Genomic DNA, 13543 nt, shown 5'->3' on the forward strand with positions numbered 1-13543 from the left:
GCTGAGCACAGGTCAACTATCTGAAAAGCCAGGAGCCAACACTCGAGGGCTTGGCAGCCTGCTCTTTTGCAGCAGAGGGGCCAGTGGCCTAGGAAGAGGGGGGATATGGTATAAACCCTCTCCACAACGTAGTTTTCTCTTCTGCAAAAATAGGCTGCCTTGGGTACCATGGGCACACGGCACTGCAGGATGGAATCACAGGACCAGTCACCATGACAACAACAGGCAATTGTAATTTTCAGCCAGTGGAGTACCCAGAGTACAGGGAGAAGCTGCAGAGCACCCCCCAATAGGGGCTGCCTTTGTTGTCACCCCAGTATCTGAGGCTCAGGGACTTCCTGGCCTTGGTCTCCCACCTGCAGAATGAAAACGTGACGGTTCTGCACAGGGCGACCTGGGGAGAGAAATGGAGAAAAGCTGGCAACAGCTCTGAAGTCACCACAGGAATCTACAAACACAAGGCTACCAGCCTCCCGTGACAGATCCAAGTGGCTGCCTCAGTCCCCATTCTTTGGGTCCAATTCCCTTCATCAGAACTGCCCACCTATAGCCCTGAATTTCTCTCATCAAAGCATCTAGTAGACAGCTGGGCACAATGGCGCATGCCTGTAATCCCAGCACTCAGGAGGCAGAGGCAAGAGGATCTCTGTGAGTTCAAGGCCAGCCTGGTCTATAAAGGCAGTCCAGGACAGCCAGGGCTATACAGAGAAAGCCTGTCTTGAAAAAGAAAAACAAAACAAAACAAAAGCAGCAAGTAGATAAATAAATAAATAGTGACAGGAGATGAAGGAGAGGCAGGTGGATTTCTTTTGGGCAAGATGGCTGTAAGTATGGTCAGCTTGGCTGAGTTACCCACAGCTTGGCTAAGTGAGCACAGGTGTGAGGCCCAGCTGGTGCTGCCCACCTGCTTTCCAGCACACCTGCTTTCTAACCTGCCTGCCACTCTGTGCTCGGTCCCCAGCCCACCTTGCAGACTTGGAAACGGCTTGTTTCTGAAGTCACTGTGGCCTCTCTGTCTGTGCAAGGGAGAAAGGGTCTCTAGGATGCAAACAGGGAACAGCACTGAGCTGGTGTGAACTTTGGCCACCAAGCAGTTATGATGGGGGAGATGTCACCATGGTGCTCAGAACCAATAACAGAAGGCTGGCCCCTACGGAGGACCGCAGAGGAGCTGTTGCTCTGGGTACAGCTGCTCCAGCTCAGTGGGTATCTCCTCTGTTCCCATAGGCTGAAGGATGAAATAAAGATTCCCTGGTTGAGACTGGCCTCATATCTCAATATCGCCTCGGGGAAACAGGATAGGCTACCCAAGATGCAAGGAACACGAGAGCCCTGGGAAGGTGCGGCCTGTACTTCTGTTCTCCCTCGATGTGCCCTCCTGCTCCTCCTGCTGTGGATTCTAAACTAAGGTTTAAAGGAGGAGAGAGGAAGAGAGCAAAGAATGGTGGGCAGGCCAGGCCGGATTAAGCCGTGGCTTTCTATCCACCCAGGCTGTTCATTGGCTCCCTAGTGTATGTATCCCACCCACTTCACCTCATACAAGCATCAGGAAGCTAAAAGCTAAATAGTTGGAGAGACTAGGCTTGAGGCTGGGCCACTGATTTATCTGGGGCTCAGTTATCAAGCTACGGTTCAGGGAACCCAAAAGGGGAAGATAACGTTCAAAACTTTTAATGAGATGAAAACAAACAAACAAAAAACAACCCTCCCCCCCATACACACGTACACCACACACACACTTTTTTGTTTTTGTTTTGTTTTGTTTTGAGACGGGGTTTCTCTGTGTTAGACTTGTCCTGTACTCTCTTTGTAAACCAGACTGGCCCCAAACTCACAGCCATCCACCTGCCTCTGCCTCCCAGAGTGTTGAGGTGAAAGGCATATGCCACCACGCCCTGCTACCACACACACTCCTACCAAACAAAACACTAAACGACTACAGTTATGTTCTGGGGATTTTTTAGTAAAACTCAAGTTTCTCTGGCTTTGGTAACCATCAAAGACAGATGGCAATCCGCTCAGATTGCCTGCCCTCACTCCCACTGTCCCAAATGAAGGGAAGGATCACCAATGGCAAAAGGCAGCTGTAGGAAGTCGCATCTAGAGCCAGCTTCACAGTAGGAGAGAACTCCACCCCTCGGTCCACACGGTCTCGTGGGCTCTGCACAAAGAAACTTCTCTGGTGGTGAAATATAGAAAGATCTCTGAGGGTATAGTCCTAAGATTATGTTTCTTTTCTTTCTTCTTTATTTTTAATTTTGTGAAGTTTGTTTGTTTGTTTATTTATTTATTTATTTATTTATTTAGACAGGGTTTCTCTGTGTAGCCTTGGCTGTCCTGGACTAGCTTTGTAGACCAAGCTGGCTTCGAACTCACAGAGATCCCCGCCTGCCTCTGCCTCCCGAGTGCTGGCATTCAAGGCATGCGCCACCACCACCCGGCCCTAAGATTATGTTTCTTTCCTTCTTTCTTCTTTCTTTCCTCCTTCTTCCTTCCTTCTTCTTCTCCTCCTCCTCCTTCTCCCCTTTTCTTTTATTCTTTGGTTTTTTGAGACAGGGTTTCTCTGTGTAGCCTTGGCTGTCCTGGACTCACTTTGTAGACCAGGCTGGCCTCAGTCTCACAGCGATCTGCCTGCCTCTGCCTCCCGAGTGCTGGGATTAAAGATGTACACCACCACACCCTGCCAAGATTATGGGTTTTTTTTAGCTTAAACACTGCCTCTCATGATGGCTTAGAGGATGGATGGACCTTGCCAGGCCTCAGTGACCCAGTCCAAGATTGGTGAAGTGGGTCTGAGCCCTGCTCATTAGACACTCACAGCCCTGCACAACCAGCCAGATTAGTAAACAGTTCACTTCTTCTGGGCTTCTTTTCTCTTCTGAGGTCACTTGTCATTGCCCCCCGGGCTGGATTCGGCCTCTGGCTAGAGAGTGGCCGAAGGGATAAACTACTGAAGGGTCCCCCCAGTCACTGCTGCAACAGAGCCTTGGAAGCATCAGAGCCACAATGTCCAGAAATAGGCACACTGTCTCTTGCTTCTGGGCTTCCCTGAGCAGGAACACACTGAGAGGAGATGTGAGGCTTGTAGGCACCCAGGTCACATGACCTAACCATACAGTGGCTGATCTAGAGCCTGTCTTGTTGCTTGTCCCTGTCTCCTGTCATTATTAGTCTATCATTATTAGCTGAGGAGTCAGGCTCAAATGGGTCTGACCTGCCAGCTCCCCACTGCCTCTTTCAGCCTTTACTTGCTCCTGCAGCTTCACCAGCCGAGGCTATACTGTGTGACAAATACCAGGGAACCCTGATCTATAGGTTTAGCCAGAGTGTGTCTGGGTGCTTTGAATTCACACGGAGCTGCGCAGAGAGCAAGTGGCCCAGTAGCCAGGCAGCGTACGCTGGTAGAGGCGTGCTGTGCCTTGTCTGCGTGGATGCCTGCTCAGGCACACACACTTAGGCACCCCTTTTCTGTTGTAGGAGAGCTTCGTCCCACCCATCCTTCCAGCAACCATTGACCACTATTGCTTGCTCTGTTTTCGCCTGGGAGGCTTCTGGGAGCCTCTAGTAGACCAAGCACTTCTGGTGGGATTCCAGTGCAGAGACCCTGACACCCAGTACGCATGTACCAAGGTTCTTCTCTCTTCCCAAACCTGCTAGACAGGGAATGGGGTATCCACCCTGTCTGGTGCGTCCCCAGTATGGATGTTAGTACTGGCTTTTCAGAAGCAGGGAGTCACACAGGGCTAGACCTGTCTCCACTGGTCTGGACACACAGGATCCACAGAATTGAGGTGGTTAAAAGCCTGGAGGCCCAGCCCTGCATGGTGGCACATGCCTTTAATCCCAGCACTATGGGGAGGCAGAGGCAAGCAGACCTGTGTGAGTTAGAGGCTAGCCTGGTCTACAAAGTGAGTCCAGTAAAGTCAAGGCTACACAGAGAAGCACTGTCTTGAAAAAAAAAAATCCATATAATCCAAGGCAAAAGAAAATACAAGTATATGAGGGCATTTCTAAATTGCATTTGATGAGCTGTTGTGTCCTCAAATAAGAGAATCTAAAAAGCCCCTGCTCTAGATTCCTTTCTTTTTTTTTAATTTCTTTTTTTTTATTTATTTACTTTTATCTTATGTGCATTAGTGTAAGGTGTCAGATCCTGTGGAACTGGAGTTACAGACAGGTGTGAGCTGCCATGTGGGTGCTGGGAATTGAACCCAGCTCCTTTGGAAGGGCAGACAGAGTTCTTAACCACTGAGCCATCTCTCCAGCCTTTATTTATGGTTTTTGAGACAGGGTTTCTCTGTGTAGCCCTGGCTGTCCTGGACTCACTTTGTAGACCAGGCCGGCCTCGAACTCACAATAATCTGGCTGCCTTTGCCTCCTGAGTGCTGGGATTACAGGTGTGTGCCACGACACCTGGCTCTATTTCAAGTTTTTAAAGGACTAGTTTGCTTTAGCAATCACAGTCAGGGCTGGGGAGATGGCTCAGTTAATAAAGTGTTTCCCATGCGAACATTAGGACTTAACTTCCATCCCCAGACCCTACATTAAAAACAAAACAAAGGCCAGGCGTGGTAGCGCATGCCTTTAATCCGAGCACTTGGGAGGCAGAGGCAGGTGGATCGATGTGAGTTCAAGGCCAGTCTGGGCTACAAAGCAAGTCTAGGACAGCCAAAGCTACACAGAGAAACCCTGTCTTGGGAAGAAAGAAAGAAAACAAAACCCAATCCTGTAATCCAGGCCCTTGGGAGGTGGAGACAGGCCAATCCTTGGGACACTCTGGTCAAGCAGCTTTCTATTATTGAACAGTTCCAGGCTCATAAGAGGCATTGTCTTAAAAAAAACAAGGTGGAAGTGGGTGTGGTGGCGCATGCCTTTGATCCCAGCACTAGGGAGGCAGAGACAGGCAGATCACTGTGAGTTCGAGGCCAACCTGCTCTACAGAGTAAGTTCCAGGATAGCCAAGACTACACACAGAAACCCTGTCTCAAAAAACCAAAAAAGCCAAAACAAACAAACAAACACCCCCAAACCAAAAAACAAAAACCCAGGTGGAGAGTGGATGACAGCTGAATTTTTCCTCTGACCTCCACATGCTCATGCGCGCGCGTGCGCGCGCGCGCACACACACACACACACACACACCTACATGGATCTGCACACATACACATACAAACACATAAAGGTCACCACACCGGGTACTTACATTCCTTTCTTAAACACATCCATCAAGGAGGAGCAGCTTTCTGTGAACCCTTTGGAGGCCCTGGTGCTCTGAACCAGCGTCTAGCCCTGTGAGATCTTCCAGGAGTGCCTGACCTTAAAGCTGTGTTGTGTGAAGTTGCAGGACCCCTAGGATGGCTCTTAGACTAGACAGCCAGGCAGATGGGCTATCCTATGTGCATATTAACAACTACTCCTGCCGGGGATGTGGGTGGGGATGGGAGTTAGCGAGTACAAAGGGAGGGGTGGAGGAGGTGGGGCCATATAGTCCCTACTGGCCAGGGGAGGGCTGTTGTTTTTAGGTCCAGGTTGAGTTACTCGGGCAAGAGTTCTGCCTCTTTATACCCAATGGTCACTTTGAAGACAACACTCAGACAAACGAAGCCAGGGAGAATGCAGGGTGCCTCCATCTGCCGAGGAAAACCTGAGCAGGTGCTTCTTGCACTGGGTGGCCTGGCTGTCCACCAGCATCTCCATGCCCCACAAGCTGGAGGGGGAGAGTGTGTGGCTCCAGCATTGTGTTCAGGAAGCCCAGGTCCTTTGGGCTTTTCTCTGCCACTGGCTCAGGATACCCCCTTACCGACCTCACGTCCAGCAACTAACTGCTCTCACAAGAGGCCCAGCCTGCCCAGCTGAACTATTGATTATTATTGGGGGTCTTCATGAATTTTTCTTTTTTCTTTTTTAGATAGAATCTCACTATGTGACTATAACTGGCCTTAGACTAGGACTGATCTCCAATTCAGTGATCCTCCTGCCTCTGTTTCCCTAGTACTGAGATTAAAGGCATGTACCACTGTGCCTAGCTAGCCATGAATTTAAAATGTATTGTATAAAAACAAAATCGCCAATGTAATTTTGTTTTTGGTTTTTGGTTTTTTTTGAGACAGGGTTTCTCTGTGTGGCCTTGGCTGTTCTGGACCAGGCTGGTCTTGAACTCACAGTGATCCACCTGCCTCTGCCTCCTGAGTGCTGGGATTAAAGGCTTGCACCTGGCTTGTTTTTTTTTTTTTTTGTTTTTTTTCCAATTAAAGGTCTTTCGCAAATACTCAATCTAGCTACTATCACTTTATTTACAAAGGGTGTCTTAACATTAAAAGGAAAAAAAACCCTCATAAAAATGGAAACATTCATCACTATGAAAAATCATCAAAACTGTCCTTTTCCCCTTGCCTCTCATTCATCCTTCCCATTGCACTGGGGATCTCTGGAGAAACCCCCAAGATGGCTTTGTCATGGACTGTGTGTCCAGTGTAGTGGTTTCAGGTACTGTGCAGACCCTGCTAGCGGATGGGCTGCAGCCAAACTGTTTTCCATATATAGGCCCTAGGGGTGTTGGGTGTTCCCTGAAGGATCCTGGATGCCACCCATGGGCTTCCTGGAGAGCGCCTGACCCAGGCCCTGGAGGAGTTGGCAGAGTGCATTCTCCCTCTCTTGCCCAGCATCCTTGGCTTCCAGGGCTGGCACTGCCGGCCAGCCAGGGCTATCCCAGACACTGACGTGTGTTTGAAGCCAGCTGCCACACAAAGCTGCATTGTGGACCTCTGGCTGCCAGGCAAAGCACGTGACCACAGAAGGTGGGTGGCAGCCAGATGGGTGTGCCCCATTTCTTTCCTCTGGCCTGGATTCTGCATCCTTCCTTCTGACCCACACATTAGAAGCCAGGCCAGTTTTGGGGGGGGCAGGCGTGGGGAATGAGAAAGCACAGTCTCAACACCTCCCCCCATCCCCCTGCACCAGGAGGCCTTCCTTCTGCTGTGTTCCTCTGTGTTTCCAGCAGCCAGGCCTGGCTTCACCCAGAACCTTACCCGTTTCTCTCTGTCACAGGCTCCTAATATCACAGGGCCTCCCCTGTCACTTTTTTTTTCCCCTTCGAGAAGGAGCCTGGACCAGAGGCACAGAGCAGGCTTGTGAGGACAGTGGGGACCCAGCCAGGTCCTGCTGGAGCCCCAGCCCTCACGGTCCCTTCTCTCTTCCTTTTAACTAAAGGTTCTGACTTCCCGCCTCAGTGTGGGCCATCTTGGCTGGAAGGAAGAGAGAAGCCCCTAAAGTCAGGGCTTCGACTTACCCAGAAGTGCCGTTTTCACACGTGAGTTAAAAAGCAAGAACGTCCTGCACAAACCACTGACTCCTTCGTTGTGCCCCAGGCATGAGTGGGCCTCTTTATTTTGTTTTATTGAACCCAGAGCTTTATACGAGCTGGGAAAGGGCTTTATGACTGAGCTGTGCCCCCCAGCCCCAAGGAATACTATGAGGCACGCAGATGGACGATTGGATAGGAGAGATGCAAAGGGCAGAGTGCACAGAAGGGACAGGGATCCTCGGCATCTTCCTCAGGCCACCCACCCTCCAGGAGCCTCCATGTGTTCAGCAGTGAGAGCCCTCCAAACCCTGTCCCTGTGGCCTACTTCAGAGACCTCCTCGTGTAAGCGTGGTTAAATGCATTGCTGGCCATTAATAAACAAAGAGATACACCCATACAAAAGAGCCTCCCCCCACCCCCACCAAGTAAAGAAATGGAAACTTCTTCCCCAGCAGTCTCTGTGTTCCACTCCCTTCCAGACACCAACCAGCATGTACCACATGCAAGGTGAGGTGCTAATGTTCCCCAAAGGTCTGGTTCCCAGCAGGATGCTTCTGCTTAGTGGTGGGACGGTTAAAAAAAAATGGCATGTAATAGGAGGATGTTGGGTCACTACGCGGAGTGTATCCTTGAGGCCCCAGGCCCCTCTCTTCCTGTCTCTGCTTTGCTAGCCACCATGGAGTCAGCAGCCTCATTGTACCCATACGCTCCTGCCACAGGTTTGAAGGCAACAGGGCCAAGTAACCATGGGCCCAAAACCTCACAAAATGTGAGCTCAGATCAAGTTTCCCCTCTTTTAAGTGTGTTATCTCAGATGCCCTGTCACAGTAGCGGAAAGCTGGCTGACAATGTCATGGTTGGCCTTCTTGCCTTTCTCTTCACGTAGTGCCTCAACCCTAAAGAAGCTCCAAAGTGATGCATCTTTTCTGTGAGGTAATGTGGGGGACTGATGGACAAGGTTTGCAGGCAACCTCAGGATGAAAGCTGACAGGCAGGAGATTCCCAGATTGGTAGTTCTTAGCCCCACCCTTGATTGGGGCAGGGGAAGTGAAAAAACAGAGTTGTTTAGTGATAGCCAGCAATGCATTTAGCCACACTTACAGAAGGAGGTCTCTGAAAGTAGGCCACAGGGACAGGGTTTGGAGAGCTCCCACTGCTGAACACATGGAGGCTCCTGGAGGGTGGGTGGCCTGAGGAAGATGCCGAGGATCCCTGTCCCTTCTGTGCACTCTGCCCTTTGCATCTCTCCTATCCAACCGTCCATCTGCGTGCTTCATAGTATTCCTCAGGGCTGAGGGCATAGCTCAGTCCTAAAGCCCTTTCCGAACTCTTGTAAGGCTCTGGGTTCAGTAAAACAAAATAAAGAAAAATAACTTAAAATTCAAATGCAAGTAAGCAAATGAAACCAGTAAATGCAAGTAACGTCATTTTCTGAACTCTGTGAGCTTTTCGGTAAATGTTTGAACCCAAGGAAGCAGTCTTAGAAACTCACTGATTTCAGCTGGGCGGTGGTGGCGCACGCCTTTAATCCCAGCACTTGGGAGGCAGAGGCAGGCAGATCTCTGTGAGTTCGATGCCAGCCTGGTCTACAAAGTGAGTTCAGGACAGCCAGGGCTACAAAGAGAGACCCTGTTTCAAAAAAAAACCAAACCAAACCAAACCAAACCAAACAAAAACCTAAGAAGAAAGAAAGAAGAAACTCACTGATTTGTAACCCATGGGTCCAAAGCTCAGGCGATAAACAGGTTTCATATCTGATCTGTGAGATGGGGCTGCCCGTGGGACACATAGGGCTTCTCAGACTGTGGGATGGGATGCTCTTGGTCTGTGGGACACTTGCTGAATAGAGAGAGACCAGTGCTGTGTGTGTGAGTGTAAAGCAGGGACACCCACTGAGAGTAACAGGCACTGTCTTGCAGCAGTCCAGGATCTGCTCTCGGCAGGGCTGCCTGAGCTACCAAGCTGCTCGCTTTCCCTCCTCATGTTCATACTCACCAGGCTTGCCATGTCTCAAGGCTCTCCTGGCTGAAGAGACAGCTACAGGATGAGCCTGGGCGCCAGCTTCCCACTCTCCAACCCTTGTCCCACATACCAGAGGCAGAGTATCTTCTCAAGGTATTCATCCCTTTAATGCCTTCGCAGGCGCCACTGCCACCCAGCGCCTGGTTAGTTTTTATTGTCAACTTGACACAGCCAAGAGGTACCCGGGAAGAATAAGCCTCAACTGAGGGTGTGCCCAGGTCAAATTGGCCTATAGTCATTCATATCTCTGAGAAATTAAATTTCTCCACAGTGGGCCAGAACTATTCCTTAGGCAAGGTGGCCCTCATATAAAAAAGCTAGCTAATGCCAGGCATGGTGGTACACAACTTTAATCCCATTACTTGGGAGGCAGAGGCAAGTGGATTGCTGTGAGTTCGAGGCCAGTCTGGGCTACAAAGTGAGTCCAGGAAATCCAAGGCTATACAAAGAAGCCCAGTCTCAAAAAACCAAACAAACCAACAAACTGAGCAGTTGGCGAAGACCAGCGGCAGTCCTCCCTCATACTCCTCCTTCCCTGGGAAGAATTTTCAAGTAAGACTTCAGAGCCAGTTTGAAAACTAAACAGGAGTCTTGTCCTACCAGAGCCTTCCCCTCTAGCACAGGCTATCCCCTTCTTTCTCCTCACTGCTGTTTTCTGAGCCCTGACCTCTCCTGGGCCTGCAAGGACCTTGAATGACTGTTCAGAACAGAGAACTGACAGCTTTAGGGCTCTATGGAAGGTCTGGGATAAGCTCGGGGCATCCCCCACAGTGGCGCTGGCTCCCCCACTCTTATTCTCCAGATGCCTTTATGCCTGGGCTCCTGCAGGCTCAGTCTAGCGCCCTCCAACCCGCCCAGCCCCACCCCTCCAAATCCCTGACACCTCAGCTAGGGGCCTCAGGGCTCCCACTGGCCCTGCCCATTGGTGGTTTCCTAAGGAGCATATTTGGCTGTGTGTCTGTGTCAATTTACAGAGGAAGCAACTGGAGAGACACCAAGGGAAAGCAAGGTCCACTGAGGTCTTTCTTCTGCCATGTGTCCGGTCACTGGCACTTCATTAGTTCTAGGAATCAAGATGTATTTATAGGTGAAGAGACAGAAGCCTGACTTGCCGTGTCTCCAGCTGCAGCTGTGTGATGCTAGAACTGGGCAGCCCTGCTCTACAGTGCAACAAAAAGGCCAACAAAGCAACAGCAGGTTCCCACCCTCACCACACCCTGCCCCATGGGTCTCTGACGCCATCACACACTGCCACAAACATTGTCTTGCCTCAGCAATCCCCAAACAGGGGCCAGGGCCTGGGCCTGAGCTTCACCTTCAGGGAGGCTGATTCCCTGTGGCTCATTTGTGCTGCCTCCAACTGAGCCCTTTCTTCAACTTCGCTCATCACAACTTGTCCTTGGAATGGCAGCCCAAGTCGAATGGCTTTTGAAGCCTCCAGTGCCTTCCTCCCCGTCCCCCCCCCCCCCCCCACCACCCACTCGGCACTGTCCCATAGACTCTGCACCAAGCCATTTTGCCTTATCCCCATGTGTCTGAAGCTGTGAAGCCTTCCCTTGATGGCTGCAGCTGGGCCCCTGCATCCCCGAGTAGCAGGTATTTCCACTGACAGAAGTCAAGCAGGCTGCTATGGCAGGAACCATGCCCCGCCCCACTTAGATCATTCACACACTGAAGCCCCAACTCCCAGGACCTCACAGTGTGATTGTGTGTTGTAAATAAGAACTTGAAAGGGAGTGCTAAGTTAAAATGAAGTCACAAGAATGGGCCCTGATCCAGTGTGACTGGTGGGTGTGTTTGTTGTTGTTTGTTTGTTTGGTTTTGTTTTGTTTTGTTGAGACAGGGGTGGTTCTCCTTGTAGCCTTGGCTATCCTGGACTTGCTTTTTAGACCAGGCTGGCACTGAACTCATAGAGATTCACCTGCCTCTGCCTCCAGAGTGCTACTGCCTCTGCCTCCAAAGTGCTAGGATTAAAGGTGTGGGCCACTACTCCTAGCTGTGACTGGTGGTCTTAAGAAGAGAGTAGGACACAGGGATACCAATGACATGCCAGAGGGAAAAACATAGTCCCCACACAGAGAGGAGGCAGCCTCCGATGAACGCTAAGGAGAGACCTCATCAGAAACCAGCCTCGGGCCAGCTGTGGTGGTGCAGGCCTTTAATCCCAGCACCCGGGAGGCAGAGGCAGGTGGATCACTGTGAGTTCGAGGCCAGTCCGGTCTACAAAGTGAGTCCAGGACAGCCAAGGCTACATAGAGAAACCCTGTCTTGAAAAACAAAAAAACAAAAACAGAAACCAGCCTCACAGTGACCATGGATCCTGCTGACTTCCAATCTCTGGAACTGGGAAATCCAGCTCTCTTCTTTAAGCTGCCTCACCTGGGATGATGGCCCTCACAAAATAACAATAATAGCAATAATAATAACAAATATTTCTCTGAGCAGTGGTGGTGCACACCTTTCATCCCAGCACTCAAGAGGTAGAGGCAGGTACATCTCAATGAGTTCGAGGCTAGCCTGGTCTACAAAGGGAGTCCAGGACAGCCAGGGCTACACAGAGAAACTCTGTCTTAAAAAACATAAAAGCCGAACACCAAACAAACAGCTATCTAAGAGCTAGTTCTGAGGACGTGGGGGGTAGGGACACCTGCCTCTTATCCACTGTGCAGTGGTGGGATGAGGGAGAGATGCCCTCCTCATCTTTGTCTGTAACCACCTATAGCAGGCAGAAGAGCTGGCCCTGGAGTCATGAGAGTGGGAAAACTGGCTCTGCCCCTCACTGGCTGCAACACTCAGGGGAGCAGGGCTTGTACCTCACCTGGGCAACAGGGTAGAGCTGGCCATAGTTGCTGTGGGTTGTAGGTGAGCTAGCCCCAAGGGCATGAAAGCAGGAGAGCTGGTCCTGCCCCTTCCTGGCTACAGCATTGGATGGGCTAACTGGGGCAGGGCAGGAGAGTTCACCTCAGTGGTGTGGATGCAAAAGGGCTGACCAGCTCAGACACTTCTTAGGCCCAGAACCAGGGCTTTGAGCTGGCCACCCCGACATCTACTCCTTTGATGAACTGCTGGAGTTCGTGAAGGGGCCAGTCTTTTTTTGTTGTTGTTGTGGTTTTTGGTTTTTTATTTTTTATTTTTGTTTTTTGAGACAGGGTTTCTCTATGTACCCTTGGCTGTCCTGGACTCGCTTTGTAGACCAGGCTGGCCTCGAACTCACAGAGATCTGCCTGCCTCTGCCTCTGCCTCCGCCTCCGGAATGCTGGGATTAAAGGCGTATGCCACCACACCTGGCTTGTTTTTGGTTTTTGTTTTTGTTTTAAACTATCTAAAAGCCAGCCAGAGAGCAAGCCAGTAAGCAGCATTGCTCCATGGCTTCTGTTTGTTGGAGTTTTTGTCCTGACGTTCTTTGGTGCTGGACTGTTAGCTGGAAGTATAAGATGAAATAAACCCTTTTCTCAAGTTTCAGTCATGGTGTTTTTCACCACGATGGAAAGCTGACCAGGACACATCCTCCCTTTTCTCACAGATTTCTCCTGCCTGTGGCTGGGGAGCAGTTCTAGCTGGTCCCTGCCAGCTACTCTGCTCACATTTCCATTGTTGGGTGCCTGGGAATCCTGACCCCACCCATGAGCATCCTGTACTGGGAGTCTCTAGATGTCATTACCGGTCTGATAAAGCAGGTCTTCAGGAATCAATGGTGTAGGGCGTTCCTTTTGATTTTTGCATGTCAGAATGTCCTATCTTTTAGCAGCCTTTGGTGAGACTGACCCCTGAGGACATCTGGGACTAGAAAGCTACAGAAGAGTGTGGGGCATAGTGCTGCACCTCCTGTGATTGTAGGTCCGGACTACTGTGCCCAGCTGAAGCCTGGATCTCTGTATTTGTAATGCAACACATCTTACCCACCTCATGCTCTGCAAGGCCTATTCTGACCCTCTGTGCTCTGGCCCTTAGTCAAGGTCCTGAAGGGCAGAGGTCAGCCCTCCTAAATGGCTGGGCCCTGCCCTCTCTTGTCTGACCCTCTGTCTGGTAGACAGGCCAGATGCCCATCCCATAGCATTCAGTAGAATTGGTTGAAACAATGGCCTTTTGTGAAACCCCTGTTGGTGAGCTTATATTGTTTATGCAGTGTCTTCAAGTCCACATGGTATTAGATATCTGAACTAGGAAAACAGTTCTCCCTCCCCAGAGATTAATTAACAGCTTCTATTACAGGCCCGT

The 13543-nt window shown here is 50.5% G+C and overlaps 1 protein-coding gene and 1 non-coding gene across 2 annotated transcripts in view; one reads left to right on the plus strand and one right to left on the minus strand.

Annotated features, from left to right (window-relative positions):
• The window catches only part of Apba2 (amyloid beta precursor protein binding family A member 2), an 881206-nt gene that overhangs the window by 192406 nt on the left and 675257 nt on the right, over positions 1–13543 (plus strand). The gene's annotated exons all lie outside the window — the stretch shown is intronic.
• On the minus strand, positions 2014–2220 carry LOC127192592 (small nucleolar RNA U3). The gene has a single exon (XR_007831054.1). It is a non-coding gene; the product is annotated as a small nucleolar RNA U3 (small nucleolar RNA).

This window comes from Acomys russatus, chromosome 7 (assembly GCF_903995435.1).
Source record: "Acomys russatus chromosome 7, mAcoRus1.1, whole genome shotgun sequence".
Lineage (NCBI taxonomy): Eukaryota > Metazoa > Chordata > Mammalia > Rodentia > Muridae > Acomys > Acomys russatus.